Source organism: Onthophagus taurus, chromosome 7 (genome assembly GCF_036711975.1).
Source record: "Onthophagus taurus isolate NC chromosome 7, IU_Otau_3.0, whole genome shotgun sequence".
Classification (NCBI taxonomy): Eukaryota; Metazoa; Arthropoda; class Insecta; order Coleoptera; family Scarabaeidae; genus Onthophagus; species Onthophagus taurus.
Genome location: NC_091972.1, coordinates 9735627 through 9762022, shown reverse-complemented (window position 1 = coordinate 9762022; position 26396 = coordinate 9735627). Strand labels below are relative to the sequence as shown.

Here is a 26396-nt window from a genome sequence, read left to right as displayed (position 1 = left end):
ATTTAATCAAATTATTATAATTTTATGTATAAGAAACTACACATCAATATAAACAATTAAAACAAAAAGTTGTTTATTATGAGTATTAATTTAAAAGTATTAATTCGTATTTTAAGATAAATGGAAATATGAAATTAGCATTGATTTAGAAATGTTACTTTGTAATTTGTGAAGATGAATTTGGAAAGTGCACAAATTTATAAAGTTAAATATGTTTTTAATAATCAATTCATAACAATTATAAGTATAAAACATAAATTATTGTAACTTACGTGAAAATCGTGAATAGGCCACCAATACTACACGGGTGGTACTCAAAGATATAATATATTTTTATTTAATTATTTATTTGATTTGAACAATAAGAAAAATTGTTTTATCCTATGGGAAAAAATAGAAAGCAAAATATCGAAAAGAACCTAAATGCATCTTTTTTTGAAAAAACAGCGCCATCTCTTGTAGGCGTCGGGAACTCTTTGTGACAACTATTACTTATGGTTTAAGTCAAACGGGGTAAGATACTTTATTTACTTTTGTTAAGTATAAAAAAGATTAAGTGTTTATCAATATAAGAAAATGATATATAGACACCTAAGTTCAATAGTGCAACTAATTAAAAATTGGCATTTTTTAGTTAGGCACTTGATACAAAAGCATCCATAGAGATTTGTATACAGTTTGTGTCAAAAGTAATATCCCTGTCTTATTTGAAAATTTTACTTCAACTTTACTTATTTAAATTGATCACCCTCTTATTATGCATTTTTTAATAGAGTTAAAAAAGACGAACACAATGGTACCCCAAAATCAAGTACCAGGTAATAATGAACAACTAAAAATTTTGAAAAATGGTGCGCGCCAAGCTTTTTATAGATTATGCTACCACAGGGTCACCAGGGTCATTCCTAAGAAAAGATGTTATTATTGTTATAAGAAAGGAATAGTCAGATTGCAGTTTCAGCATCCGGCTTACCGTATATTAAGAATCTATTAGTAGGTACTCCACCATTTACAGTGATTACTATCTTTTTTAAGTGTCGAACACTGCAGATTCCTTTTTTCCTTTAATACAACTTTATTTTTTTGAGGTTTGTCATTAGCAACCTCATGGTAACAATCCCAAAATGATATATAAATTTACTCTTGTTTCAGTTTCTTCTAGTTTTCTTCTCTTCGCTTGTAATTCATCACCATATTCATCACTGTCACTGTAAAAGCCCTTCCAATAAAAACCATCTTCTAGCTTTGTTTATTAAATCTGTATAAAAAAAGTTCATTTTGTATCTTGGATTCAAATAAATTGCCAAATAATATTGTTTATTGTCTTTTAAGTCTTCAAAACGAGAAATTATTTGTGATTTGAGCACACCCTTTGCCTATAATATCTTCATTGGCCGGATAGACCACAACTTTCTGTTTAGTTAATTTCTCTACAATTACGTTTTTCCACTTATTTGCACAATATTGAAGTGAAGTATTGATATGTGATATGAAATAAAAATAAATTTGAAGATTTTAATCATTCCTGACTGATATTGAAAAATATTATTGGAGTAAAGTTGTTTAGTAAGTTTGAGTATTAATTTGTTTTGAAATATTATTACGTGTATTGGTACCGTTATAAAGCGGGTCTATCCAAAGTGATTACATTGAAATACTGTCTTGAATCTAATGGGTTCCCTCTCCGGTTCGTTCTTTGGGTTGGTTCTCTTGGTAACCAGCCGGCAGCAAGGAGCAAAGACGGCGACTTCGTTCGTTCCATAGAAGGTCTTTCGCATACATAACAGACGCCGGTCGGCTAGATATGTATTAACATTGAAACTTTACACAGAAGCTAGATAACATTTAGTCCAGTTGAGAACGGTAGCGATAATTCACTGCGTATGGCCATATAGTGAAGGAAACGACCCCAGTGAATGGCAGGAACACAACTCTAATAGATGTTATAGAAACCGCTATATCATTTTGTATTACTCATTTCAAAATTTTCAATATATTTAGAAACATACGATGAAATGTATATCACATTTAAATTCTCTAGTATTTATTATCAAAGTTATATTTTTTCTCATTTTGTAAATAGTTTTTCAACTATAGTATTTAAGATACTAATTTTTAAACTGTTTATGGATGCACCTTTCTGTTCTTTTCTAGGTTCAAAACGGTGCAGAAGTTTATAGCAAGTACTTCTGCTTGAAAAATGGTTATGTCCGAGCTTAGGGGCAATTTAATACGGCTATTTGGCCCATACCTACTCCGGATCCAACTGCCTTTGAAGCATCAATGTAGGGCTCCTGCTTCTAAATATAACCTTATACTCTGAAGTAACTTGAGTGAACTTTCCTCTTTTCCTTTACATTAATTATTAACTTTCATCTTGACCTAAATTTTTCAAACTTTTCACAACAAGAATTGAATGAAGAGGAAATCGTGCTTACATGAATAATGAGCCTTAATGTGCATATAGTTCTGAAGCTCTTATAACCTTCTTAAGTCTTTTTATGATTTTCTTTTAGTTGGATTCATCCACCATAAAGTTCGTGACTTATGATTAAACTCAACGAAGACTTTATTAACCCGTTTTCTTTGTGCGAATACTCTTGCGAATTCATGCTATAGTAAAAACATAATTAAAACATGCATTATCCGTGAATTTCTTTGCAAAACCGTTTCAATTTTGGCATTTTCTTGGGAACCATTTCCCAACGACCACTTACAGTCGTCTCGAAATAATTCTCTTCGCTGATTTTCTCCCATATAATCGAGGACGCAACCGAAACAATACGGCTTAGAATTTACAGTTTTGTGAACGCCGGGGAGAGACGATTTCCCATAGTTAAAAATAAGATCCGAAACACGTTCTATAATGCCATTTTATTCTGTTAAGATTGTTGGTGGTTGAGATTTTGTTAGTTGCCAGTTTTCGTTCTCATAAAAATACGATTACATAACAACGAGTTAAATAACTTTTACTTTTTTTTTGCACTGCGCCATTGTGTTCCGCCGCCTCCGGGAATCCTCGATACACTAACAAAAAAAATTGAAACAACTCGAAATGCTGTTCATTCTTCTTAATTGCCCGGTAATTGTTAATTATGGTGCTGAGAGGTGCGTTACGTCATTTGTTCAATTACGATCCTTTACGATCTTTATGGGTTTGTAGATAGAACCAGATGCCGATGTCCTGTTTAGTTGGACGAACGAGTATGTCAGGTGTAAATAATTTAAACGATCGATGAATTCTTTTTTTCTTTTTAATATCCTTAAATATATTTCAACTTTTTATTATCGGTGGCTTCTTTAATCGAAATGTTTCTTCAGAATTCAAAAAAATACATTTTTGCAAACAAAAATAAACATTGATTATCTTGTAAATTTTAATTATCAGCTCACGGACTACTCTTATAAAATGATAAACGTTCAAATACTCGTGTAGTTAATCCTCTGGTTCCACTTAACCAACATGATAAATGATCGTCTTATAGGCCTAACTAGAAATCGTATGCAAATTTAATAAACAATTAGATACGGTAGGAATTACCGACTGCGAATCTTAATGGAAAACTATTTAATATTATTGTACTCGTTTTCCTAATGGACGTTCTAATTAAAATTAATTTCTAACCGACATTTTCCTTCCATTATTATTATTAATATTTACCGTTTATCTCTTTAGAGTTAGTGCAGAGATAATTATTGTTTAAAAAGATTATATAACGACGATGTTTGACTTGATTGCGACACACCACTCAGTCACGGAACGACACGGAGCATTAAATATTGAATAGGATTTAATAGATTCAATACATACTATACGTATGCAGTGAATTTCACTTCAAATGCAATATACAAAAATATATTTCATGTGTATTTCATATGTATTTCACATCACATTAAATACACCACGTTTGAATATTTCTAGTTCCTAGTTCTAGTTTTGCACTAGCACTATCACTAGAACAATACAAGGCCTAGAACTAGAATAATTCTGGTTTAGCCGATTTGAGAGACATTCGGCTAAATCCGAATGTTTCTAGTTCTAGGTCTTGTGTTAGTTCTAGTATTGCACTAGCACTATCACTAGAACTAATACAAGACCTACAACTAGAATCATTCGGTTTAGCCGTCTTGAGAGATATGTGGCTAAACCCTAATGTTTCTAGTTCTAAGTCTAGTGTTAGTGCTAAAGGAATAAACCAATTAATATTGAACATTTCCATTCAATTTTTTGTAATAAATCCATCAACGAATTTATTACATTCGAATTACTCAACATTAATTAGATTTGACATTTATTCAAGTTTACGACGACATTCTTTTTAATACAATCATCAATAATACTGATGGTAATAAAAGAAAGTTCGATCGATAAATCAAAGATCTAATCTTTTCTGTATTTCAGCGGCCGAAATGAGAGAAAATAACATTACGTAAATCGATAACTATTACGAAACGATTCAATCTACCAATCAAATGATTGTTAATTAAACATTCACTTTTCGATTCATTTTTATTAATTAAACATCGATTGTTTAGATTGGTTCGAAAATTTTCGAGATATCACCGTAATAATCATAAATCTTAAGAGATGTAGTTGGAATTATTCATTTTCAACCGTTACTCAACCAACGTATATCTAATAATTTTTCATTACCCGGCAAATGCATGCATCTTTCGAAACTGGGTTAGTTACTACCAAGACACATGTCGAGAGACTTGTATTGTATACAGGACAAAAACTTTAATGGACTTACACATACATGTACACATCGAATATTGCAGTTGTAATTAACCATTGTTACATAAATATTTGAAATGTAAGTCACCGCCGCTAACCACCAACAAAACTATGAGGTGGACATACCTATAATAACAATGACCTATTGAATTTATTGGATGGACCGTGTTAAATCGACTGTACTAGATAATGGAAAGTAGGTGTGTATGCAATTTCCGGTTACTTTTGTATGTAATTTGGAGCAATGATGAGTAAAGGTACATGGAAGTGCTTCTTGATGGCAAGGAGTTTTTTGTTGTTTAACATTGCGATTTCGAGGTTAATTATTATTCTTGAAGTTACTGTTTATGTAAATGAATTGTGAAATGTTTTGCAACTGTGAAATGAGAAAAAGTTAAATTTGAATGTTTTCTAAATATGTATATCGAATTTGGACTCATTTTAAAGAAATTTCTTCCAATATGTAATCTTTGCATTATTATACATGCAATGAATAAAGGTCAAACCACAACGTAATAGTTTTGGACTTCCCAAAGACGTGTGACTTGGCTTATTGTAATTTTGCACCACAAATTTTTTTTCTATAATAGCTGTCAAGATCAGTTTGAAGGTTTCTGTTGGTATTACCTAGAATCTTATACGTACGGAATATGAACTGCTTATTTTGATTTTGAAAGATAGAATTACACTTATGAATTGACAGTCAATTAATTTTATGTTTAACATTTGCGAAATGGGACATTTTACGCTTGATGCGGAATGGGAAATATTGAAAATTTACTTCCAAAGTGGCGAGTATTTAACCCAAATTGTAAATATGTACAAATTCAGTTTGTGGATCAATCCGTGCAATGAATTCGTGAAACTGGATCCTTATTGGACAAAACGACCCGTTGAAGTTCTCAACTGAACTTATAAAGGTCAAAAACTGAAGCCTCATGATCATCCGATGCGTTTTCGGTGCAACCAATGAACATGGCTGCATCAACATTAACTCGTCATCGTTCTCAGGAACTGATCATTTCTCGTGCTTCTCTGAGAAACATTTAGCATAAAGATTTCGATATGAAGAGTTATAAAGTTCAAGCATCAAGTTCAACGCATAATGGTGAGCATTTTTACCCGATTTTTGAGGTTGCTGGCAACTTTGTCCACTTTACAATTTTTTTTTTCTCATAAACTATCCGACGAAAAAATTCTGGTGTGTGTTCTAGACAGCACGTCGCGCCTTTCTTTCTTTATGTAAGTGAAATAAAGGCGCGACGGTCAGTCTGGAACGCACCATCTGTTCCGATTAGACGTTTTCATTTAACTCGCGATAAAAAGAAAACTGTAGTACAGAAAATTTTCAAATTTACGTATGTTACATAGAAATGTTCAGTGATTACAACAAACTTTACCGCAATTTTTTTCATCGAGCAGTTGTGAAGATATCGATCTCGTAAGTAACTGTACTTCTCCATCTATCTTTGCATCTACATTCCTGATTTTGTTACTGTTTATTATTATTCTGTTCTCTTGGCGGCAGGTTTTACATATTTGGATGTTTCTTTGTATAACATACTAATTCTCGCTTGCGGATCAGATTTAGTTCGTGGTATCCCAATTTCATCAGTCTTGTATGATTTTTGACTTATTTAACTCCCTTTCCATTTTAAATTCATCTGATGTCTTTCCATTCAGTCTAACTCATCAAGTTCGCTTCGGGGGTACTTTCCCAAATCAGGTTTCATTTAGGGCTCCTCTTCGTCTTTAAACATTACTGCGAAATAGTTCTTCCAAGTTTTCAGTATGTTTTGACTGGTCGTTTATAACGCTCCATTTTTTCCTTATATTACGTATTTTCTGCATTGATTGTACTTCAGCTTCTTGTCTACGTTCTAAAACTGTTTCTGGGATTTCCTGTTTTGCTGTTTTCACGACTTCCTTTGATTCCTGTCTTTTCCATCCGTATAGTTTCTAATTTGCGATTGTTCTTGTTTTCTTGAATCTTTTCTTTTATATTTCTGCTTTATATAAATGGTTTAATAAATAATTTAAATCAAATAAGAAATCCAAACAAATTTTCTATATAAAGGAAATGGTTTCCTAATTTTCTCGTGTATTGATTTGTCTCGTTTGAGTGTCAAGTATAGAAAATGTGCGAAATTATTTATGACATCGATTTGCAAGATAACGTAACTCTCTTACCGGACGGTTGTAAACAGTTTTGATTGCCCCGGCGCCCCTTTTTTGGTTAGGCAATAATGCTTCTCTCCTCTACTTCACATATAAATTATCTATAGTAAATGGTTTCGTCATTAAATTGAGAATAAACCGGGGAAAACGGGCGGGGCAAAACATATAGCATGCATAATATTTTACAAGTTTTACAGTAAGCCATAAAACAGTCTGGTTATTTGGAAAGTTTTAACTTTAATACACATTTTTCGTTGTACACCTTAATAATATGCGAGAAAAAAGGATATAAAGTGGGAACTGAGAGCAGAATAAAATAGCAAGTAAAAAGAATTATGTGTTTGGTAAACTTGTCGACGACGACGAATTCGGCAACGACTTGTTTAAAGTTTGTTGGCCCCTCGGCTGGTATTATTCGTTTTTCTTATTTATTTTATTTTTTTCTTAAGACGTCCTTTACGAGTATTTTCTCGAAAATAACCTTCGTAACTGCGAAGACAAAGCAACATTAAAATTCCTTCAGCAGCTAGAACAACCGTGAATTCGAGGTGTTAATTTTAATAAATTATTATTAATCGCCGCTTCAAAAACATATAAAAGTCGAAAAAAGATATATTTTTATTTATTTATTTAAATTTCTCTTTTTGTTTATGATTTAAATATTAATCTAGTGGAGAGAAAGATCAAAGGGGATATAGATATAAAATATGCTTATTTAATATTTACAAAAGCGGTTTTAGCCCACACCTTGACACGTTAGGCGTTAACCATTTTAAATTCTCCATAATGACCGTGAACGAACCCGTTCGCTATGCGAAAAGGCACTTTAATTTTGCATTCGGTATTCAATGACCTTTGACACCACCTTCGTTATAACTCTGCGTTCGACGGACCGTAGACCAAATAAGAAAAAATTATTTTACACTTAGTAATCAAGTTTAATAACTTACATCAAACTCAATAATTTTGCAATCCAACTAAGATTATTATCGAAAGTATGTAAATTATAAACGTGCAATATCTTGTGTAAAAATAGGAATAGTTCGGAGCGAACTCTGAAGTGACGCTCTGTTCATAAACAACTCCTCACACCTACTTTTTTAACCAGGTCACACTTTGGTATTGTGATGATACCTCAGATAAAATTTTGCTTGCAGAAAACTAGATTCTGCTAATCCAAGACTAAATATTACTTGCGTTGGACTAGATAGCTTGCAAGAGGCCTAATCTGAGCTGTTAATAGAAAACTTTAGATTAGATACTGCGCTTGCAAAAAAGCTGACACTATTAGACTTAATACAATTAATCAAAGATTAGATGTTACCTATAAAAGGTTACATAATGTTAATAGTAGACTGGTTATTGTTTGTACAGGATTAGACACTGATTGCAGAAGACTAATTGGAAGAATTTGGAATTTGGATTAGAAGAACCTAATTGCCCCTCACCCACTTCCTGACTGGACACTGCAAGTTGCGTAAGCATATGTTCTACATGAAGCTGGCGAACACACCTCTTTGCAGAGGGTGTGAAATACAAGACGAGACGGTAAGTCATACTGTTTGTGACTACATTTCGGACATAAAGAATCCAGAAAGAACTGTAAATTGTAGGGATGTACAAATGGCCAGTTGGGGTTAATTGCTGTGAAGGAATTCACCCCCACATGAAACTACATACTTCAACATCTTGTGTAAAATATAAATAAATTTCCAAATGAAATTAATAATGTGACAATGTCGTTTCGTTTCGCCGCAAAATTTTAGTACTAAATATGGACGCGTGTCCTACTTATATAAAAATAAACACCTCATATGGTGTTTTAAAGAAGTGAAATGAAAAGTTTTAATGTTACATCATCGTGCGAAATATGTTCGCGATGAGACTTTAATGCTATGAGTCATTGGTACTTTCTCCGTGGCATCGGCACAGCAACGACCGAGATATTCAAAATAAAAAAAAGGTGTGCCCCGATGTGTTCCGAGACAACACAAGAAAGTGAAATATTTTACAAGGTCGTAACCTCACAATTATTTTTCGATTTCAAAATAACCATTGCAAATATCGATGTAAATTTTTTTTATTGCTTCGAACCAATTTGGGAGAATGACATTTTTTTGCTGCCTATTTTGATTTGTTTATTTAAATTTTATTTTTTTATTTGTTTGATTTGTCGTACCTTATTTATTGGTTTTCGGAATCGAACTCGTAGGTGTTTTACAATTGACCGTGATTGCGAACGGTAACGATGAAATATCGAGATTGTTACGGGTGTCGGCATTTCGAATTGTATCTGATCCATTTAGGGGGCGAATCAGAAAGAGGTGGGCTTTGAATGTGGGACGCGGAAAGATCGTATACACGACGTTTCCACTTTATTTATACTAATGTTGATCGTCCCAATCATGTAATAATTTTTTATTTATTTTTACCTATTACACATACTTTCCAAACAGAAACGAAGCTTATTTAAATGATTTACTTTAATAACCATACTTTTAAGTTCTAACCGTGTTGCTTTACTTTTCTGATTCTAGTGCCAACTAGCCACTACATCTCATTCATTCCATTACACGTGCCATTGTAATCGGCACGTAGGTGGTGGTGGTGGTAAGGAAACTATAATACGGAAACGGTAAGACTTGTAAATACGAAGACACGGAGCGTATATTGAAATTTATGGTAATCAGATATCCTCTAAGTAGACCTATCTCGGTTCCACCGTCTTACGGTTCTCTCTTTCCGCAAATCCTGCGTAGAGATACTCCCCGATTTGGTATTTACAAAACTTCTTCTTCAACGAGATGTTTATCTTCTTCTTCTTTTCCTGATGAAAATTTCAAATATTACACCTATGTACCCTATTGTATCTTTAGAATCTTCAATTTACAACTAACTAAAAAAGTTATTATAGGAAGTAATAATGTTTCAAGAAATCCTTCAGGTTTCCTTCAATTTCAGTGAATGTTCTTTTTCGAGTTCTTCGTCGTCTTCTTTTGGTCGCCGCAAAACACAATAATTAATTACGTTAAAACGCGTGTCGCGACGTGGACCGTGGGGTTAGAGTTGAGTTGACTAGACAAAGCTCGATTGGTCCATTGACAGCCTCCGGGTCACGCCAAGGTCATAGTGCCATTGCTCTTCGTGTTGCTGTGTTTGCTGCTCCTGCTGCGGTTTCTTCTTCGTCGTCTTCGTGATTCAAGCCCTCTTCTCTCGGCGAAGAGGAGAGCTATGGTCAGCAGTTCGTTGTTGTTGTCGTTGCGTGGGCGCGATCTTCGTCCGATCTCCACCAGATCCAAAGAAGATTTCGTCCACAACTTATCCTCACGATCGCTGTTTATATTATCTTTTGATCTACTTTCATTTTTTTCTCATTTTTCTGTATCAATGTAATCTTTCAAGAATTATTTTTAAGAACCATTTAACACTTTGTCTTATCTTAATGGTGCCATAGTATAATGGCTTTGTTATGATGGCTATAAATTATAATTGTTTTAAGTATGCAGGAGGTTTTGTATGGTCGATAAGCAGCAAAAAAAAATTAATAAAAGAAGGAAACTTTGCAAGTGGCCGAGGAGACGTATAAACTTAATCGTTTCTAATCTGGATGTGTCGTTTTATAGCGGGAGTAACGTGAATAATAAAACGTCGGGCGTAAATAGTTTCCCACCTTTTAAAACTACTATATAATCTTCAAGTTTATCGATGCAACTGTCTTTCTATAGCTTATAAAATCTATGAAATCCTCGTTTTAATGCAATGTAGTGAGTGCAAATTGTAAACGTGTTGATATATTGTTTTTGAAGTTAGATTTTATTTTTTTAATTGGTTACATTTAAATTTTAATCATCCCAAACATATTTGAACCCATATGCTCATCGTCACAATGAAATGACATTTAGATCAAAAATAGTGTTCTAAATGAAAATGCATAAAATAGTTATGTAGTTACATTTGTTTGTACAATAATGCTCTAAGTATGGTCACACCCATATCCCAGCCTCAAAATGACAGAGATAACTGTCATATTAGATTCTGTATGCTCTGAATATGAGCAACATTCAAAGTACTAATTTATACAGCTTTAATAAATTTTAAAGTAGTTGTACTTAAGAACGGAATATCATTTATAACCATAAATAAAACCCCAAAGAAATACCAAGATTTTGTGCTACACACGCAAGATTAAGCATCTTATTAATAATGAAGATGCTTGATGATGATTCTTACTTTAAAAATCCTGTCAAATATCGCCATGGCACTAAATAGTGCTTCTGTATTGCTAGTCATTTCCAAACTTGACCTTGAAGTTGAAAATTCTATCGTGGCTGTTTTTGTTTCCACCAGTAATATCTTTTTACTTTCTCCATGTTTATCATAAGCATGAATATTTAAATCACGATGGTTTCATGTGTGAACACATCTTCAAATACGACTGGTAAAAGTAAACACAAATATTTATCGTCAAAATTAAGTGTTGATAAAAGTGCTTAAATATCTTGTTTCCAGAGTGTTGGATTGAAAGAAGAAAATCTTTATGTTTTTTATTCAAGACCACATCTAACACAGTAAATAGGGAGAAGTTGTAAGCTAGATGAGGAAGAAGCTGCAAAAAGAATAAGCGATGTACACGTGGAGACTATGGTAACAGTCAATATGTAGCAACAGTCAAGCATTATGTTTTGGACTAGTAAGGATTTCAGGTTTTGTCCAATGGATGAGGTTGATCCCAAAATTTGAGCAACAAAGGAAGACTTGGATGAATCAGTTCTGGCATCACCAACCTAACCCGAAAGATCCTACAGGACATTTGTATATCACAGTGATAGATAAACATAGTAAAGAGTATTGAAGAACCTTGAGTAAATAAATCTAGATTCTGCTGACTTATAGTGGTCCTATCTCCACGAGGTACAATAAAGGAAAGGTCAAACCTCATGTACGGAGCTATGTGCGCTCTATTTACGAATACCGACGTTATGACAACTAGGATACGCTTATCTGTGTGATGACATCGGTTTAGCTTGTCATTGAGGATAAGTTTGTCTCCGCGGGAAAGCTGCGGTTAGTATAAACTAGTGGATTGGGATACAGAATATTGAGATGGATAACTTTCGATCGAGAACGGTTGAATGTGGATACATTTAGATTAACGTTATCGACTAAATTTTGTCCATGACATCTAACTGATAGATATGAAATACGAGAATACACGAATTCTTTAAGTGATGCATGATGGAGGAGTTGGTACCTTCCATAACGAAGCAGGATGTGGGCGTGAATCCAAATGGTGAAGTCTCAAACTTGCCTGATACTCTAAAAATGACTGAAACCTTTATGCGAGTAAGCAGTTGCAATAAAAGAAATTTGTGGAGATGTTTGTGTGAAGCCACTACCTCCTTCATGGTTTCCCCACTTGAAGAAGATTATTTCATCCCTTAGGGAGGTATTGGCTTATTAGATAAGGATGATGATTCTTACAGCGACATCCTTGTAGAAAGTCTTCAACTTCCAATGACTTCATAGGTTCATCTTCACGTTTTGACAGCTGTAAAGCTATTGAACACGAATCGATCCAGCAGAGGAACGATTATGGGCTAAATGTATCTGCGGGGAGAAAAAATACGGTAGGACATAAATAATATCATGACATCTTAACCAATGCTTACATTCAAGGCGAAATCATTCTGATAGTACACTGGACCACAAAGGGTTTCCTCCAAAATGAACGAAACTTCAGCACAATGTTTTGCTAAATCGTGGTGAAACCACTCTAAAATATTGAACCGTTAAATTAAGTTCTGGCCAAGTCACCAGGGAAGTGGTAGTTATTAGAGGATGCCCACTTCTTTGAAATCTTACCCTCGATAGTCTTATAAAACGCTCCTAGCTGGTTTCATAACAGTTGGTCTTAGTAGATCTAGATGCTCTTATGTGCCAAAACTCAATAGATTGTTAACTTGGAAATATTTCCTATAAAAAAGAGTAAATAAGGCTTATGCCGCTTCCGCAAATGCCGATCTCTTCTGATAACTTGATCATTTGGATTTTTACAATCGTGATTCGACCGATGCTAAGTTATAGTGCAGTAGATTGATGGAACAGAACATTAAAACCAACTGCCGCTACCACACTTATTAGGTTACAATATGTGAAGACTATAATCTGTAGTTTCCATCTGACCTATAACAGTCACAACTATAGATGTACATAAAAAAAATTCTGATGTTTAACGAAAACGGATTGGTACTAATTCTGGACTCTCATTATTGTTTTTTCTTATTCTACATATTGTAGATCATTTCTTCTGACCTTTGTCACACGACGCTGGAAGGGGCTAGGGAACTCAATCGCCTCGGAATTTAATAGATTAAGGAGCATTTTGATTGCTCACATAACAATCACGCTGATAGGCCCGCCAAATGAGCCGTCGGCACAGCGTCTAATAATAACCACCATTCTTTAGTTACCCGAAACGAATAGATTAAGTATTCTTGACCTTGCAAGAATTATTAAAATACTTGATAGATATTCTCTTCACACAGTTACAGATTTCCTTACAGGATGCTGTAATCAAAACAAGCACTCTTTAATGTCAGTAAAAAAACTTGACGATAAAACACATCTTATGTGATTGGCTTTATCTGACCAATCTTAAGATAGTTAGATAGATGTGACCAGAATGTTAAATATCAAAATGCACTGTGGGTTGCATATTCTGATGTTGTTATAAATTGTTCAAGATGTTTAATAGAAAATTTAAATTACGAACTATCATATAGATAAAAAAATTCTTCTGGTACATAGGATGATTAAAAAATAAAAGCTAGAAAATATTCTCGCGGGGAATCATTATCTTATTTTAGCGGTCGGTTTTCAACAGGTTTTCTCGTGGCGATTCGCGATCATCGGGTAAATTATATCCGCGCCGAAGACTGTAAAAATGGTGAAAAGAGCGGCGAAGAGGGCCCGCGATTTATGTACAATACCGCGTCGTCGTCGGTCGTCCGCAGATAATTCGCCTCAATATTAAATTATCCTCGCTGCGTGCCGACCAATAATAAACTGTATAATGCGGTCGGCTAAATAACTTGCTAATTGCGACCGAGAACAGGCTACCATAATTCCTTCTCAAGACGACGACGCTACGTATTCGTCCTTTATGGACCGGAAATTTTTTGCCATTCATTTTTTTTTAATTATTATTAAAACATTTTAATAAACGATCCGACAGATTGTTAAACCACAATCATGTTCATTCTTACTTTAAATTTTTTTAATTATTATTATTTTCATTACCATAAACATTATTTCAATTTCGTCGAGACAAAGACAGATGTTAAAGCTTTCTTCTCTGTTGCAAACGTAAAGTGGTCCCTTCCCATTAGAGCAAATTGATTTAGGTTTGTTTTGGTTGATTTCGCCTTCGAACGGGTGAATAAATGGGAGTCGTTAGCGTTTGGCGGTAAAGCTCAAGGATAGATTTTAATCATTAGCGTATGTGGGATTATCCTTTCAACCTTTTTTACTTCTTCTCTCCATCCGTTTGCACCAGACTCTCCAACTACTAGAGTCTGGTTTGTGGTCTTTCTAAATGCAAAAAGACCAAGGATCGTTACGACAAACAACAAACACAGAACCTATTCACAATAAAAAAGAAAATTACTTTACGCTGTCATTGGATTTTTTTTTTTTTGGGTGGAGCTAACACAAACGATTTATTTTAATCATCAATTGCTTTATTGTTGAGGAAAAAAGGTTAAATGAAGATAATTGATTTGATATCATTAGATATAAAGGAATAATAACAGCGATCAGATTGTTACATAACTGTTGGTAAAGAGAGATGAGGAAAAAATTCTTGGTCGGTGATCGTTTGATGACGGTTGGAGTAAAAGCTCGTCTCCGTCCATCAACCGAGTAAAGTTAACTGTACAATTGAATTCTCACGGTTGGAGTCCCATCCTCTTTAGAAGTTGATTGCTTAATTAATTCGTATGACCGTTCAAAAAAAAACTAAGATAATTATCGATTATATTATTCTTAATTTGAGTTAATTTATATAGCAATTCAATAACAATAATAATTGTTGTTGAGGTTAGACATAATATCTAATAATGGGCAAATGATTTGTTTTGAAATAATGATTTTCTTGTAATAGGAATAATATTGAAATGAAAATAATGGTACGCCGTTTATCCTTTGGGCTTGATCGTTTTTGGTTCGGTACGATTATGTAAACGGTAAACTGTGATTGAAGCGGTCGTTTAAAAGTAGGTAGGCGTACTATTGCACGACTGTAACTCAAACTTCTCCTATTGTATGCAAATTTATATCAATTTGTACGAGTTATTTTTTTTATTACTAAATTTTCTTGGAAACTATTTACTTAAAATTTGATTTTCAATTAGAATTGCAACAAAAATTAAACTTTATCAGTCGCATCATTACCAATATTTATTTCCATTGCTTTGTTTGTAAACTGATGTTCGACTGTGAAGTGATAATAAAGAAAAATGTTGTGTTAAAATTAATATTCATGGTTATTCTGCTCGTATATCAAAGCCCATTTTGTAGAAATATTCAAAAATGGAAGAACACCTCTAGAAATCGTCGGGAGAATACAGTGTGTTAATTAATTATCGTACCCGACGTCATTATTGCAAGTATGCAACCGATATCACAGTATTGGTATTGCAATACGCGATTTGCGCATTCAGATATATCCAGTGTGATATTGGTTGCATACTTGCAATGATGACGTCGGGTACGATAATTAATTAACACACTGTATATATGGAAGTGATTTTCTATGCAAGAAACAACTTCTTTATTCCACCCTATCTGCTTTTTGGTCCCATGAAGGTCGAACTTAAAAGATGCTTTAACTTAAGATTTTTTAATGTTTTAAACTAATATAGGCAAAACAAGTTATTTCTAAACAAATACATTTTTGAGATATAAAACTCTGTAATTATAAGTAAGTCGAAAACATTTTGTACATTACAGGTGCCATGTTGCGAGGTTCACCATCGACTGGTACGGTCCCAATCGGATTACGCGAAGAGACTGAACTGCCCAGAGCAATCCTGAATCCCATCGAGAACATCTGAGACAAATTGGATCGCAGAGTTAAAAAATGCAAGAATCGTCTAAAATCGGTGGAGGAACTTAACGTGTCTTCTCCAAGCTGAATGGAAGAAAATACTAGCAGCCATCATACAAAGACTTATTATTCAAGGTAAGTGACGATAGTAACTCCAAAAATATAGTAGTACATATTTGAAGGATATTGTGAATGTTTAAAATCAGTTATGAAACGAGAATTGAAATCTGTAAGAGATAATTCTTGCCTAAACTTTTTTTTTTATAGTTATTGATTTTGCAAAAATACTTTAAATGTTTATTTCTAATGTTGATAGAATAATAGCTATGTTGTATCAAAATTCAAAAATCTAATTCCACTCTTTTACAAACCTGCACATTTCCCACTAATAGAGTCAATGTAAATTATAAGTTAAGTTTACAAAACGTGCTGTAAGCATTTTCAAATATGCAGAATTAAGCTATTTCGGATGTTGAGTAAACTTAAGTGTCACTCCTGAGTGCTCGAGATAATTACTCCAAGTAACGTTCTGGTTAAAAAAATAGGGCCAATGACATCAAATTAAATTACGAAATCAAATTGGGTTAATTTTTATTAAATTCATCTAAAAATTTCATTCAAAACTAATAAAGTTAATAAATATTTTGAAATACTAAATCAAAACGATGTTATAATTGTTACTTTAAAATTGATATAGAGTACATTTAAATTGAAAATAGAGACTGTTTAGAATTTACATTTGTGAGTTGGTAGAGGAAGGCCAATGACCTTGAACGATATTTTACGGCCTTGCGCACACTTAGAGCTAATTAGCATCGAATGCCGTAATTTACTGTGTGCATGGGTGCATTGAAATTTCGTGCATGAATCCTCGCAAGGCGTGTGCGAACAACGTAATTTCTTTATTTATTTATTAATAAAAACAATCCTAACGGTAAAAAAATAATTGTAAGATATCAAAAAAAAAAAAAAGAATTTTAAAGTGTTATTTCTTGCAATTTTAACGTCACTTTCGTCAAGGATAATGTAAAAATTATTAGCGCTCCTTGAAAATTAATTCTTGGTAACGGTAGACCATTAGTAAGAAGAAAAAAACTTGAAAATGTTAGGGTTCTTTATGCTGATAATGAACCCATCTTTTTCGTTCCAATTTAATTACGTTACTTTTAAGCGGCTTAATGGATTTTTATAGAGATTCTTACATTAGAACTAATTTATTGTTACTATCTATTACCGTAGGTTCAACATCCTGGTTAAACGACCCCAACGCACAATGAATCTTATTTACGTTTATTTTTTTCATCTCGTTTTTTTTTTCTATTCTTGTTATTTGTTGCGTTGGATGAATGGAATCATTGCGCGCATCAGTTAACCCCGCTAATAATCATTACTTAAAAGAGACACCACCAGTTACTAACTGTCAGACCCGCTACGGCCTACTATGATAAATTAGCACTCTTAATGACTGATGCTCAGAGATATCATCTCGCTTGTACACGTAGCTCTACAAGAGTTAATTTAATGTAATTTGATGTGCCACCATGGTGGTGGGTGTCAAGGTGACACCTTATATACCATTTACCGCACAAGATACATTGTAAACTACTTTTTAAATTACAGTAAATCCTCAATATAACGCACCTCGTTAGAACTAGTTTTAATTATTATTCAGCATTACATTATTGTATAATATATTTTTATTGAACTCAAAGTGTTTGAGTTAAACCCGAAAGTTTCAAGTTCTTGTCAATGTTAACTTTAATTTTGTTATTATATTCGTAATCTTCATAAAATAACCTTTAAAGTGAGTCCAAACTGGACGTTCGAACTTTCAAGTTTTAATTTTGACATATTTGTCAACTTCATAAAAAATTCTTTAAAATGAGTCTAAACTCGACATATTTAACTTTAATATTAATGGAAATACAATCACTTCTGGTTTGAAACGTCAACGTCAATTTTGACATATTTGTCATCTTCATTAAAAAAAAAACCTTTAAAATGAGTTCAAAGATGACGCACTTATCTCAAAAAACAAAAAAGTTTGAATAAAAAACATTTAACCCGAAGTTAGCAACAATGAAGATAGTAATTTAATTTTTAAATATTAATACCAACCTTAATTTTTGATTTTTTTTATTATATTTTTGTGACAAATATTAAGACATTTTATAAAAGTTAAGAATATGTCAAAATTGACGTTGACATTCTTAACCGGAAGTTGACCATAACTTCATTAATATTGATAATAAATATGTCGTGTTTGTACTCATTTTAAAGGATTTTTAATGAAGATTACAAATATGTCAAAATTGAGGTTGACATTTTAAACCTGAAGTTAGTTATCATATAATAGTAGTTTTATAACTGAAGTTAATCTAGTGTTAGTCACACTTTCTTTCTATTTTTAACGTGTTTTTTGGGTCATTTCACATTGATTAAAACAAAATTGTCGATTTTTAAGCCACATGATGATTCTTGAATTTTTTCCAAGTTTCTTAATATTCCTTTTATTAAAAAAGAGCGTTCTTAAATTTTAACCTGTAAACTTGTAACACTTCGTGCTTAATTTCATTTTACAACTTTTTAAACTTTGTGCATCCTGCATTCTCTGCACGTGGTCCATCCATTTCTCGTTGTATTCTTTAATTTTATCGTTAACTGCGAAAATTTCCGGTTCATCTCTTATATCTTCGTTTCTGATATGATCCAATATATTACAGCTTTTAGAAAATTCATTTGCGAGGACTCTATCATCAAGGTCGGTATTGCCCTTGTCTTATAAAAATTCCTTTGAGTATCCTTCTTGTATTTATTATTACCCAAAGTTCGTCCAATAGTTCCAGACATTCTTGTGAAGATTGTCCATTTGTGATCTATGTCATTATCATGTTCATAAGTAGCGTCGCATCCTAGATATTTAAAGTGGCTGATCTGTTCTATGCGAGCGTTATCAATGTACTCATGTATGTCTTAATTCTTATTGGTTCATTTCTTATGATTTGTTTTGTCTTGTTCTTTTTGAAGGTTATCTTCTGACGTAGCCAAAAATATTTGATCGTCTGCGAAGAATAGTATTAAGGTGTAGGCAGATGCCGTTTGGAATTTGATCCTTCCATTTCTTGACTAGCTCATCCATACACAAATTGAATAAAAGCAGTAACAGACAACAGCCATGTCTTACTCCTTGATTAATATAGATCAAATCCAAGTCTTCATCTGATTGTGAGATACTGTTTATTGTTATAACGGTGTATTTGTAAAGGCTCTTTATTGCTCTGCTTAAGTCATCAGGAAAGCCTTTTTTTTTAGTATTGATCACAATTTGTTTCTTATTACCCTATCAAAGACCTTAGTGTAATCAATGAATGCGAGGTGTGTTTCCATATTTAGCTCACAATCACTCATACATCATCTACCTCTTCGAAAGCCATTCTGTTCCTCCTCCACGTTCGTTATATCGAGATTGTAGTGTATTATAATAAATAAAAACTTTGATAAATTGAAATCAAATTAAATCTTGAGTATTTTAATGTTAAATTTATACTTGTTTGGATTTAATGCGGATAAGTATTTGAATTAATTGGAAATATCTCACTTAATATAGTTGAAAAATTAAATTAACGAGTTGAGCGTAAGTACGCATCAATTTCGACGGGTTTAGTCGTTTTTAAAGAGAAAAGAACATCCGCAACGAGAGTCCGGTTTCCCAAGGATTCCGCGTTCCTACCAACCACGTGACAAGTTATGGAAATTCCACGTGGCACCGCAACTACGACAACGACGGCGGCGAGCCTCCGGTAGCTGAATGACTGTCGAGGACATCTCGCAAAACTAATGGACGTTGAAAAGGGAAACGGTTGACCGGGACTGACGTCCGATAATTGTTGCCTTCCCACCGTGTACACACACACTGTGTCTTTTCTCTACCGTGTTATTGAACGTGATGCTGTTCTTGCTCTTTCTATGTGCACTTTTGCTTTTGACTCTTAGTTTAAACTTAAAGAGAAGATGACTCGAGCGATTACGCTGTCCTCCGTTTTACCTTCCAAGAGACGTTCACCGTCCTATACAATTACGAATAGATTGACATCTGCGAAAACATTGGAATCTTCACTCTAAAACCGTTATTTCTTGTATTTAAAGTTTTGGCCCATGTAAAAAGGATTGTGAACCTGACCGATATTATACCGTAATATTGATTACTATCAGAGAACTTGATACTTCCGGTAGCTAATTAAACCTGGATTAATTTGCAATGAGTATGACGGAAATAGCAGGGCGTTACACCTTCATTACATGCAAAAAAGCACATCCCATCGATAACTTTGGTCGTTATGAGAAATGATAGACTTCTCGTTAAAGAAACTGTAAACATCTTTTTCATTAGTTTTCAGTGATCCCTCATTGTAATAAAATTAAAGGCAAAAAAAACTAAATGTTTAAACACCGGATGCGACCGTCGCCGTAAAGAGGAACCCAAGAGTCCATCAATCCGCCAACGTCGTCTCGTACGGAAGAAACCTAACAAACAACAATTCAAGGAAGAGCTCGGTCGTAATAATTAACCCAGCGCGAATAATACAGTTAGATTCGCCGTACAGTGCATTTGCATTGTAAAAGACAATTCAAATCGAACGATCGAATAGTTCTTTTTTACATGATATACGAACAAAAGCCCGCGCAATTTTTATGTTCCGTTTAATTAACTTCATCAGGTTTGACGCGACGCGACGCAAATAGAAAGGCACCTTAAGTTTATTGTTTGATGTAGGTCACGCTTTGTAATATCTACGCACGGAAAACTGCTGTTCATTCTAAATAACAAGTTTTTTTTTTAATAAATCTTTGTAGGAATGAGGAAGTTTATGTATTGACTTCTTTATAATTTAAACAGCAAAAATGGACCTAATGTTTAATATTGTTTAAAAGTTAAATTAATGTATTCAAACGTATACAATAAAGTTTATTATATGGTCACGCTTTGTAACATATACGGATGGAAAACTATTCACCAAATTATTTCCTTTGGGGCTTTTTCAAAAAATATTTATATGGAAACAAAAAGATTAAATTTCGTTTTATAACTAAATTGATAAATTTCATGTAAGAAGATTGTTCGGATAACCGTAAATCTATTTATGTTAACGCGTATCCCTTTGTTGATATTTACCAATAGAACCGTGAAATCGTAACGGTAAAGAGTCATTTATGAGAGAGAAAGAGAGATTCAAAAGGAATAAGTTTTACGATGTATGCTTCGTAAATTATAAAAGTCACGTTCGCATTCAATACTTTTTGGAATTTATTTTATAAAATCTCCATTTTAGACACAAATGTTTATTGCCAATAAAAATGTTACCTATTTAGAAAGAAAAACGAAAAAAAAATCAAGCCAAATCTACACTTTTAAATTTTGAATCAACATTATATTGAAACCACATTGAAGCGGTTGAATTAGTAAAGCGCGAAAGTTTATAGTTCTGGTTAGAAGCGGGTTGGGTAGTCTGCGGAGATCGGTTGAATCAAGACCAACCTCGAAAGAGAAATAATTAAGCGAATGAAAAGAAAAGAAAAAAAAAATAAATAAAATACCCGCAACGCTGCTTCTGCCGCAATCCTCCGGCGGGCCTCAACCGATTTCCAATCTTAAAAATAAAGCGGTTATTGCACGTTTGCACGGTAACCTTCTTCCAATAACCCAGACAGGTCGAGGTTTCTACCAACCGAAACCCGACCGCAACTGATTTTATGTTTTAATTGAGATCCCGAAGAAGCGAGCAAAAGTCCTTTTTCCATTCCGAAGTAATGGACCATCAATACCTTTTCGCACCACTAGCATTGCAGTCTTTTATGACCACGAAAATAAGAATAAAAAGTTGAAATCGTTATTTTGTAAATTAATAAACTTGTATAAAATAAAGAATTTATGTTTGGGATTTTAATGAAATTGAATTAATAAATGCGCAAATCGCGCAAAATGACAACTTTAAAGACAATTAAAACGTTATTAATGTTTGTAAGATTTAATTTGAATTTTAGACGTAACGGACAAGCTTATGGGTGAACTATAACCATATCTTGTCAGATTATGGTTATGAATAAAGTTGAAGATTTTAGTATTAAGTCTTATCTTTCATTAATCGTAAGATGCTCTCCATTCCTACAACTTTTCTGATCATACATTGCTAAATATTTCTTATATGTTTTTGTGGATTTTATTTTTTTATATGCTTAATGGTTTTTACACTATCTTTCTATAGGTTTAGGTCCATAATGAATCTTAGTATTGCCCCCAAAGTCTTGTTCCTTTATGTTAGTAAGTATCAGGAAAACCTTTCCGACATTTTTTTTATCTTAGGCGACCTCTGGTGGAGGAGTCTCTGACCTATTGTTGCAAAATCGACAAGATTAATCCATCTTGTCCAATGTTGAAGAGATGGTAGTTTAGGGACGTGTGTTATGCCTTTGCTAAGGCATAAAACCTTTCAAGTTATGATTTGTTGTGGTTAGATCAGTCGTAGTAGACGGTATTACTACCTAAACGTTCACTACCGTTTACTTACCAGAGTGAAAACTCTAGAGATCTGAAAAACTATGATATGTCTAGTTTTCCTGTTCAATGGAAATCTAACAAAGAAAAACTGTTTTGTACATGAGATATTTCATATTGCAAAAACAATAAGATTCAATTTAAGAATTACTATTAGTAGACAACACTTTTGGGCAACCTCAAACATTAAATGAGTTACATCCTGACATTTTCGTAGAATTTTGTACACAAAGAAGTCAATGATGTTGAACCATTCCAACGATTGACAACGAAAATACTTTAAACAACGTTATAGTATATTAAAAAACAAGTTTCGTAAGACACGCTTGAAATGCACGAATTCAAGTTGAAAAACGAGTGGCGAAGCCACGAGTTTTTTAATGAATGAGTGCTTTAAGTCTTATGAAACGTGTTTTTTATGCTATTTTTTGTAATTCGCGTTTTTATCCTTATTTTTAACAAAAATAAAATAAATTTTGACAATGTAGGGAAATAGGTATGCAGCAGTTGGTAACACCGTAACACTTGAAAATAGAAATTAGAATTGACAAGAAACTGTCAAAACACAATATGTATTCACCTGAAAAAAATGTTCCATGTACACCTCCCAAAATAAGAGAAATTGCTCAGTGTTCAATGTCCTCATCATTGTGGACCTTGTATTCGATGCTAAGAACGTGTTTAAACATTCATAGATAAAAATTGTCACATTGACAACTAGAAAAATTAATGACGTAATGTCACCAACTTGAACTGGCTCCATAAAATGTTACTAAAATCTCATTACAGCATCGGATGTTGTAAGGAGTCTCATTACAGCACCCGTTTGAGTACTGTTAGAGCTTTCATTACCGTCGCGAATTACAAAAAAGTATTTAAGCATCTTGACAAAGCAGTTTGAAACATGTTCAAAAGTTGATGTAAATCTATTGAATGCTTATGGTTGTTGTAAAAAAATCTGAAAAAAGAAGACAAGAAGTGCATTGTGTATACCGGGAATTTCATACAATGTGTCCGTAAAGTAGCGGATATAGGCAATAAAATCATTATAAACGGTTTATGGAAAAATTCCTGAAACTGGTCTAAAGATATAAATCTTTTGCAAGTTTTTGGTGCAGATTTTAATTTTTTTCCGCCTTTTTTAAACGAGTTATGACGTCATCGACATTTTTTTCAAATGGCATTCCTCCATTTTTTGAAAAATTACTTTAAAGTTTAACTATAGTTCGTTTTTTTGCTATAATACTTGTCAATGTAAATTTTTTAGGGTTTCTGTTAGTATTATCTAGGACCGTTATAAAATTTATGTTGGTTTCCTGATTTTTAGTAACATTATCAGTAACTAAATAGTTGAGGTTAAAATACGAATAAATTTTTAGATAAATACGATTTTAACGAAGTACATATTTGTTGTAAAAAATTGATACAAAGTAATTAAATAGAACAAAACACCTTTTCTAGGTAAATAAATGGCAAATAAACACCCCACAACATTTTTATGCACCTTTTCTTGTTGAATAACCAAAACTCAAACATTAGTGTGACATATTTATTTCAAAACATGATAAAATAAAACTCCGTGTTAATTTTGCCAACTTTACAACAATTTGGCAGGTATTATAGAAAAAAAATGAACTATACTTCAAATTTGATGACATGATAAAACTAATGCTATTTTTATGAGTAACTATGGTAACCAACTATTTTAAACAATTTTCTAAGTGTCAAAAAATAATTTAGTAACTAGTTGACCCAGTTGACCTCCTTAATGCAACATTTCCTGATCGAAAACTGCTTAGCTCATTAGTTGGTAAGTCAGTCTAGCTACGACTAAATTTAAAAAGCATAGATATCTTCGATATTTCTCAAAGTCTGCCCGACCAAATGTTTCAAGGGAGGTTTAACAAAAGGTGTCCCTTATGTTACTGTCAGGAGTGTTGGGTCGAATTTGGACATTAGTAAATCAACGGTTCATAACATTTTAAATACTGCAAAATATTATTCCTATAAGTAAACCTCATTCACGATCAATGAGTCGTGAGTAGTTTTTCCAACAAAAATTTTCCTACGATGACGAAGACTTTGTCAAAAACATATTTTTTCCGTTTTTTCCGACGAGGGAACATTCACATTGAGTGGCCAAGTAAATAGACAAAATTCTCGGTATTGGACTACCCAAAATCCACATTGGGCAAGAAAGTCGCACACCTAATATCCGCAAAAGATCAATGTGTGGAGCGAAATAGTATGGGATACTATCCTGAGTTCTTACTTTGTGAGGAAATCTTAGCTGGAGGGAGATGTTTAGGTTTTTTCAAAACTATATCATAATGTTGTCCCACCTGAATTCCAATGGTAGTTATTAGAAATATATTTTTGTATGTTGCATTTTAAGTGACATTCACTTTATAATGTATTTATAGTTTAATTTTTTTTATGAATGCACCAATAACATTTAGGTATCAATATTATGTATATTCGAAAATATAACAGCAAATAATATATATAATATTATTTTCAATTTTCTTTTTATATACGTATTGAAATATAATAAATTTATTTAGAAAAAAACCCGGTATCTGCTTTAATGTTATCACATGTTGCAGACACGTTGTAGTTAAGTACAAAGTTGAAGGTCATTCGCAGAAAACATCATGTTAACTTTCCTACACAAGAAACTTTACAAGCGAATAAGATTCATGTTATCTGTTATCTGATGGATTCTCAACGATAACACTTAAAGTTTTTTCCTGTTTAAAACTTTTTCTGCGTCGGGAATTTTTCTTAATCTAATTCTAAACCTTCCTCGAAGCAGCTTTTCTTTTCTACTTGTTAAAAAATTAAATTTTTCTTTTGCTTAGTTTTTAATTATCGTTGTGGAGAGTCTTGCCCACTCAATAGATAACTCTCCGTGAAGAATATTACTTGAGAGAGGTGTTGCGCCCATAAAAGCACGTTGCGCGCTCATCAACAAAGTATAGCGTAGCAAAGTAGTTATTAACCGCAATTAGAAAATATCCTGCTGTTCGGGGGCGACCAACATTTTTCCTTTTTTTTTTATTTTAGTACTACTCCATCATACCTTTTATCTTTTCTAGTGCGTTTTATTGGAATCATCTCGAGATATCTCTACGAACTTGCTTTTGCTGCTTCCCCAGCTCATTACCGTCTTCTTCTTTTCTATCCTCGATGTATTTCAAAACGTTGCGCACCGAGACATTATCCTTTTTAAAAAACATATCCGATACCAAACCATGCGTACACTGAGACTTGATTTATTTTAGTTCGAGTTAATTGAAATGGTTCAGTGCAGATATAGAATGTTATCGAATTTTTTGTTTATTCTTTTTCCTTTTTTTGAAGGTATATCAAGAAGATTGTATGGTGGGTAATGAGAGTCGTGTTAAAATTAAAATGGTTGCAATCAATTATGTTCATAAATGAATATGCAGCATTTTTACGAGATCAATAAATCATCTTCGCTGTTAAAACTATTAAAATATAGCCGGATGCTTGCCTGTAGCCGTGAGAACTATCAATAATTTGCGACCTCACAATTATAGCAAATGACCAGGCTATATCATTAACGAACAATTTATAGCAGGATGACCATATTGACATAATCACACACTGACTAATTAACGTCCATTCAACAATAAAATTTCTTTAGTAACCTACTAACAATTTTCAATTAAACACGACACATTTTAATTTAACCCTATTCCTAAAGCAACACCGATAACTTAAATAAGACTAATGAAAGTGCGATAAGAAAGCGTATTATTGGTATCTAAACGTATACCAACAGGATATTTATGAGA

At 33.1% G+C, this 26396-nt stretch overlaps 1 protein-coding gene across 3 annotated transcripts in view; it reads right to left on the bottom strand.

Moving 5' to 3' along the window:
- LOC111424471 (imaginal disc development protein B4) overlaps positions 1 to 26396 on the bottom strand; it is a 55627-nt gene that overhangs the window by 6789 nt on the left and 22442 nt on the right. The window contains exon 1 of one of the 3 annotated variants that reach the window (XM_071197168.1): positions 12398 to 12420. The exons of the other annotated variants lie outside the window; for them this stretch is intronic. The gene's annotated coding sequence lies outside the window, so the exon portion shown is untranslated. Of the gene's footprint in view, positions 1 to 12397; positions 12421 to 26396 lie in introns of those variants that run through there. 3 annotated transcript variants of the gene reach the window in all.